Here is an 8247-nt window from a genome sequence, read left to right on the forward strand (position 1 = left end):
AAATTAACAAAAAATGTCCACAGCAATGACTACATTGAGTGCTCAAAAAGTTTGTGCCAGAAAAGCAATTCACGCTGTAAACTGATTCTACAGCGTTTTATTTATTAGGTAATCATCATTTCTTGATCCTTGATCCATAGGGTCAGGCCTCCTCCCAATCCTATACACAGGGATGGGTGGTTATGGTTACTATACCACTGAAGTCATCCCAGCATAATTATGTTAATCTACAGAGCAGGTTGAGCTCCAGTGCTGACACCAGAACTTTAAACCCCACCAGCTTGAAAGAGGCCGGCCTATAAGGTACTGTTTGATGTTCAAATCAATCTCTTTCAAAGTGTATATTAACGGCGTGCCTTAAAGTATTGGACACACTCCGAAGTACTGGAATGGCATTATACTGTCATTAATTTAGCCAGGCCCTTGGAAAAATATGAGAAGCTTCTCAAAAAGCCAGAATAGTTAACCTTATTAAGGCATCCATTTATTTAGAGCATCTGCTTGTTTGTTTGTTTGTTTATTTATTTATTTATTTATAGGCCCATTGTGGAATTTTCTGCTTTGCATAGATTGGGTGTGAATGAATATAGGCCATAAAAATATTTTCAGAACTGAGCTTTAGGCTGAAAAACTCCTTATGGAGCAAAGAGGAAGAAATTATGGTCATCATTGGAATATGCATAAATAAATAGCGTTCACTGGAACGGATAGAGGAATTTGAGGAGCTGGGCCTTCTGAATTGCACTGGCACTTTATAATTTGACTGAAACTTTGTTGAGCTACGCTTTCTTATTCGGTTTCGTTTCTGACAAACTATAGTTTTTAATATTCTTTAGTTTGTGTAAAGGAAAGAATTATGCACTGCCTCAAAGCTCCAGCACAGATATTTGTGTCTATAGGATCTTTTTCTTACTCTCTTTTTACTCTGACTAATCTCTGTAAACATAACATATACCAGCTTAGTGTGATAACGTCTGGTCTGAGAAACATGTTTTGTGGATGTTGACCACCACTGACCAACCGGTTTTCTCATGTCCATCTGGAATCATGTTTTCAAAAACTGATATCTGTTTTCTTACATATGTATAGGACCCCAGTGTGTCATACTAATCCTGAGCAGAAACCACATTTGTTTTGCATAAACAACGATATTTACTTTGTCATATAAATAATTTTCTTAGTATAAATAAAAGCAAATGTACATTATTATTGTATGTAAAACAATATATGATTACAGACTTAACTTTTAGAATAAATAAATAAAATTAAATACATTTATAATTTGTATATAATTTATATAACAATATAAAACATTTGAAATAGATTAATATTTTTTTATTTTTTCAATTGATTTATTGATCAATTGAATTTATAGGTCATTTATAAAATGTAAGCAAATTGTGCATTGAACATGTAGGTTTTGCTTTTATTGAACCATACAAGACTCTATGTAAATACCAAATCCATGTCAACCTTTCAGTTTACCTTTTTCATTAAGTGATGGTATAAATTGTTAACTATTACATGCACAATTAAAGTATTTTACTAGTGGTCTTGGACTTTTGGACCCCTTTGGTATTTTTGGGTAACATTAAAAGATGAAATATAATGAAACATCCAGGAAAAAGTAAAATATTTTAACAACCTATTTTAAATAGCCCCCTTTGTACTTACATTGCAGTGTGATTTTAATGTAGTTCATTAGTTATTAGCATCAGCTCACTGAACAGGTGCAGTGTAAGGGACCTGTGCATCCTGTGAGAATCTGCTCTGTCTCTATTTAATCTGGCTGCCTTTCTGGCTGTAAAGTAACTTTGGACCCTTGATGCACCTCAGGACATGTGGTGTCCAATGTCTCATTTCCCTGATGTACCTCCTTGCCGTTTGACATCGCAGAGATTTGACGTCGATGAGATCATTAGCAACTTTACTCCCACAGTCGCCCCGGGCGATAAGCAGATAGACGGCACAATCTCTATGGATTCCCTTCATTTCAGCCCGACGCCGTTCTCGTCCTTCTTCCAGTGTCATCCTCTCTCATTTCCATCTCCTCTCGCATCCCCCTCCTCCCTCTTCATCTCCCGAATGGAGTCATTTCCATCCTTAAAAAAAACTTATTTCAACCCTCGGCCTCTGTTGCCCTCTTTCTGTGATCAATATCAGGGCAGCGATGTCTGTGCGCTCCTCAGCAGAGAAGTTTATCAATAGTATTTCAGAATGGACGCTAATTATTTAGTAATGTTCTGGTTTTGTTACGTGAAATCATGTTAAAGGGATAGTTCACACCAAAAGGAAAATACAGTCATCCTTTACTCACCCTCTTCTCATTTCAAACCTGTATGACTTTCTATCTTCTGCAGAACACAAAAGAAAATATTCTGAAGAATGTTGGTAAACAATGGCGGTATACATATTCACTTGCATTGGTTTTGTATCCAGAATAAAAGTGAACGTTGGGGTACCACCAATGTTTGGTTACCAACAATCTTCAAAATATCTTCTTCTGTGTTCTGTGAAATAAAAAAGTCATACAGGTTTGAAATGACAAGAGGGTGAGTAAATGATGACAGTTTTTACTATCTCTTTAAAGTGTGTTAAGATGTGGTCTGTTTATGTGGCCTTGTGTTATTCCCTAATTTGGATATTAAATGGGGTACTGGAGTTGTAAAAATAGCTGTAAAGGCGTGTCAGTTTTAGCTATTTTTAAGTTATTTTATCATTTGACAATATTAGCTCTTATGACAATAATTTTGACTTTCCTGGTTAATTTTTGTGATGTTGTGATGAGCACATTGATAACTAATAATGAGGTGCACATTGTTCTGAATCAAAAGACAATAGTTGCTTTAGAAGACACTGAAAATTTTAAATCGAGATGCCTCTGTGCTTAATGCATCCCATCATTAGGGAGAATGTAACATTCATCGAGAAATGGATCAAATGAGCCGTGACTTCCATACACCCGAAGCGATAATCCAATTTATATTTTGATTTTGCAGAAGCAGAATCATTTCATGTTGTTGTGCTACTGAGCCTAATTTCCACTTGATTAACATGTTAGTAAATATGCATGTTGCCTTGTGATCAAAACCCCGAAATGTTCATTATTGCAAAGTATTTATTTACTGTGAATTGCAAAAGAAGTCTTGTTATAACAGTTCAGCAATCAGTTGTCATAAATTGCATTATTTGCATGTATTCCAGTGCGCTCAAATCTTCAAAGACTAAGGGTCTGGCCCTCGCTGTAAAATCACCTGAACTTGGGTTTAACTAATATGTAAATTGGGCCAGAGCTAGAGAGGAATGATGCGATTTTGAGGAGTGCCTTCGCTTTGGAAAAGGACTCTTAGAGATCTAAAGTTCCTCCCTCCCTATTTCTCCAGCTCTGGAGGTTTAGAGACCCACTGCAATCTCGGTCTAAATCCCTCTGATTTCATGACTCTCAGCGAGTAAGGAGCGGGGTCCTGAAAGGGGGTGCTGGGTGGTGGGTCGATTTCGGGCGGTGTGCCTTCTCATGGAGGTTGCAGCCAATGGGGGGGACTGGGGGGGTATGGTTGCGATTTGTTTGTGCTCCCCTTTAGAAAAAGAGCTTACGAGTTCGGCAGAAGAAACGCAGGGAGCTAATGTGAAGATTTAGGACTTTCTCTCAGGCTTGGCCTTCCTTAAGCTCTGTTTGAGCTGTTTGCTGAGGTCCTGCTCCCACTGAGCGTGGATTAATACTCTCTCACTCCTCTAGTCCGAGCAACCCACCCAGCCAGCCACTCTCAAACAGGGACACAAACAGCCAACACTCATGCTCTAATCCACATTTTTTATCTCTATCTTGACTAAGTGGATAAGCATCTTCATGGGGTTATTTCCAACAAGCTAATGTATGGGGCATAAGATAAATATGCTTTTTCTGCTCTGACTCTTACAAAGCCTCAAATCTACAGCATTAACTGCAATTGACTGACCATGTGGTTTGTCTTGGTGGTGATAAGTGGATGAAATATTAAGATTATGTAAATGTTGTTTCTGTTTAGTGTCAACGATGTACATTTAGTCTGAATCCTGTGTAAATGCTTTTAATTGCACTGGCAAAATGAAAGGTTTTTGGCAGAAGATAAAGTAAAATATTTTGTTTTTGAGTGTTATTTTTAAAACATTGTTTTGTATATTTATGGAATTTAGGAATACACATACTGTAGACATACTTACATTTTAGTTCAATCTTAAATCTGGGTATGGGAACTAATTCAAGCTAATTTTAATAAACAAGCTGACGTTTTAGAAGCCAACAGACCCCTAATGCAAAATAGTTCATGCTTCATAGTCATTTCACATAATAATGAGTTATACACTATATACACTATATAAATACCTGTATATACATTGCTTTACCCTTGTATGGTGTTCATGTTTTTGTTATTTATCCAGTGTTTGTGGATCTAGTAGACTCACAGCTTAATTTTTTTTATCAATACATCCATAAAAATCATATTAAAACACTTTACAGATGTTTACTTTATTCCAATTACAACAACATAGTAGTCCTTCGTGGCTACTGCCACTATGTAGACAGCATATATAATTAATATTTGTCATTTAAATTATGAAAAAGGTGATATTTGTTTATTGTAAAAATGTACTAAAAATTTAAAGTCTATGAGTTGTGTAAAAAAGGTATACATAAATATTCATCGCTGAGGTAGAAGGTTTTTTAGGAAACATTGAAAATGGGTCTGCACACCACACAAGGGTAAAGAAATGTATTAGACCACCTATCATAATAAAGAGAAAACACAAATATTTTAGGAATCTAAAAATGCGAGCCGACACATTTAACTTCTCTCATAAGTCATAAATGATATAAGCATAACATTCAACCATTAAATTTACTTTTCTATTAAGGACTGCAAGAAAATAACTGTAATTGGGCAATTGGTCCTTGACTATTTTTTCTGCCTTTCTTTTTTTGAAAATTCAATTATATTTTAGCATTAGAAATACTGCTGTGTGCCGGAACTTAAACATACTGTTGGATTAACAATTACAGAAACATAAAGAATTATTTTGGTAATCACCAATACTGTTAGTTTAGTGCAGCTGTGGCACGAACCACATTGGGTGGTGGTCTTATTTTATTATATTATTTATTTATTAAATTGCCTCTTCAAAAGTTTAATTGACGCTCAGTTCAGAAAAAAATCCAACAGATGATATCATCTTTTCCACTCCACTTTTTATTGTACTCAACTATTACCGACTTTAGAAACTCTTTGCTAAGCCATATCCAAAAACTTTCATCCTCTACCCCCACCCCAACCATCTCAAAAGTAGTTGGCAAAGAAACAGAATAACAAACATATTTGGAGCAAAGAATGCGAAAGAGGATGAGGCTTTTTTGCCATGCCAAAGAGGCTGTCAAAACCTATTACCTAAGTGTCCTTTATCTTTCCATATGCTTTTGTTGCCTAATCAGCTTTGTATCTCCCTAAATCCAGGATTGAGATCAAAAAACAAATGGATGAGCCTATGATTTACTGCCATGTGCTCTGGGCAGCCTGAAGTGGGCTAGCACGGCTCTGTGGCCAACCAAGGGAATGCAGTCAGAAATAGGACAGGCCACTCGTTAACTCTCCTTGCCGCCAGATCCGATCCTGCAGCACTTGATCCTCTTGGATTTTTCCTTTCTCTCTTTTTTCAAGCAGAAAGGAGGATTGTGGCTTATTCCACCACAATCCACACCGGTGGAGGAAAAGAGGACATTTTCAGGATCAAGGCAGGACTTGAGCGCAGAAATCACATCACAATAGAACTATTACTCTTATCAGATTTGCGTTGGTGTTTTTTGAAGGGATGGATCATAAACGTACACCATGCAGCTGTGAGAGCCGCTTCTCGCGTGCTGGTGTTTCTTGCAGGCCGTGAAAGAGATAAAAGGTATATCTGAACTAGGCAGGAACCTGTGTTGTGTTTCTTTATCTCAATCAGATCGATGGCAGTGAAATAACTAGCTACACACAAACAGCCCCATCAGCTCTCTTCCCATCCACTAATCTATACCAGACAAATTAGGCTGGCAAAGAGATCGGGACAGAAAAGATTTGCCCTGTGCTGCTGGCTAATTACATCAGCTCATTAAGAGTCTTTAAGAGGCTGTGATTAGAGATGTTTGTTCACACTCTGCATGGTGTGTTTAATGGCTGACAGTTTATCACCCGCCCGCCTGAAGCTTATGGGGGGACCAGAAGCCTGATCAACCTATTGAAATTCATCAATATTTAAGAAGCTTGTCTCGTAAAGTCAGAAGATCCATGGGGTGATAGAGCTTCAGTAAGATAAGAACGATAAGAGATGCATGCATATAGGACATCTTTGTGCAGTGTGATGGCTCATTCGTGCTGTTGGAGTTCATGTAGATTAAGGTTTTCAAAACGGGGTAAGAGTTTGGAGGCTTGGAGTTCACATTCTAGGTTCAGCTCTCAGGTGGAGCTTTCTTGTGTCCTTGAAAAAATCTAACCTGGATTTTCAACACGTGAGCGCGTTATGTGAGGATAGCAGGACTCAAAGCTTCTCTGTGTCTGTACAACCTTTAAAAAAATGTACGGGGATTGTGCAACCATATGAAAATTCATCACCATTTACTCACCCTCATGTCATTCCAAACCTGCATGACTTTCTTCTGCAGAACACAAAAGAAGAAATTTAGAGGAGTGTTGATAACCAAACAACACCGGACCCCATTGACTTTCATTGAATGAGTAATGAGTAATTTCTCAAAATATCTTTGTTTGTGCTCCACATAAGAAAAGTCATATACAAGTTTTGAATGACATGAAGGTAAATAAATGATGACATTTTTATTTAAACTATCCCTTAATGGGAAAAAAAGATCAAATATGATGAATATGGTAAAAAAAATGTGTTTCATTTAATCCAAATAACTATTTGTGCTTGTGCCTACACACTGCACATGATGTTGTTGACACAAGAGTTGGCCAATGGTGATTCGCTTGGGTATAAAGTTACTTGTGTGCAACACATTGCACCGCATAGCACACTTTGAAAAAAAAAAAACTAGACATGTTCAGATCACCGGCATCCACAGAGAGCCACGCACCTACAGACAGATAATGATGAGAAAGATGTACATAGTTCTGACTGATACCAGACTACCTGTGTTGTCACCACGTGTCCCCTAAGAGCAAGAGCCCTTCTTTTAGCTCCCGTTACCCACACCCCCCCTTCTGCCCCGCGGCGACGCGTTCCACAATGGAGAACGAAGCGGTTTGGGAAATGGAGGCCATTTATAACTGCCGCGTACGCACACACCCCCCCCCCCGTCCCCGTCCCAAGTTCTGCCACGTTCGGAGACAAAGCGAGAGCCCCTCTCCATGCTAATGTCACACAATTACCTTTTAACCGCTCAGACAAACGGCATGTGGGGGGGAGAAGTGACATCAAATCAAAACTGTCACAGGTGATCGAGTCCAGTCATCGAGAGAGAGCACCGGCTCGCCGCCTGTCACGCGCTTATGGGGGCGCTGGAGGTTGAGGGGAGTGTGTTTGTGGACGCCCGCGCGTGTGTGATTGGAAATGATAACTGACTGCTAATATCCTCCAACATGTTCTTCTCATCAGCTACTAATGTCGCTGCAGAACCGGCCCTCAGACACACAGCCATAAATCACCAGACTTTTGGATCTTTCTCGCTCGCCCCCCCAACTCTCTCTCTTTCTCTGGCGTCTCTCTCTGGGGCTTGAGCTGGCAAGCATGGAAAATGGAATGCTCTTGACTAATGATATTCAAAAATGATAGGGAAGAGATTGAAAAAGCGTTCCCCCCTGAACCATGCCGAATGTGTACCTACTAAAGCATCGCTTTTTTAATGGAGTTTTAGGGGACGCTCTTAAACTGCATCTGCAGTCAATGTCAACTTATCTCATACCCTCCAGTGAGTTGAGTTATTGATGGATTAGGGATCTTTGCGGTACACTGACAAAAAGGTTGTTCTTTTGGTATTTAACGTTTGAAAAGCTCAAAACCTCTTTAAAATTGCTCATTAACTTACCAATGAATTAAGGTTTACACATCAGCTTTGTTCAGTAAAAAAAATTGACCAAGTGGGTGAATGTGAAGTGTAATTGTTTAATAATGATTCATTGGCAGTAATTGTATCGTTAAGACACATGTGATGGCATATCGGCTCCTCGCTGAGACTTTGATGGTGTTGTGAGCTTGAAATAAGCGTCTCTGAGATGC

Source organism: Triplophysa rosa, linkage group LG5 (genome assembly GCF_024868665.1).
Source record: "Triplophysa rosa linkage group LG5, Trosa_1v2, whole genome shotgun sequence".
Lineage (NCBI taxonomy): Eukaryota > Metazoa > Chordata > Actinopteri > Cypriniformes > Nemacheilidae > Triplophysa > Triplophysa rosa.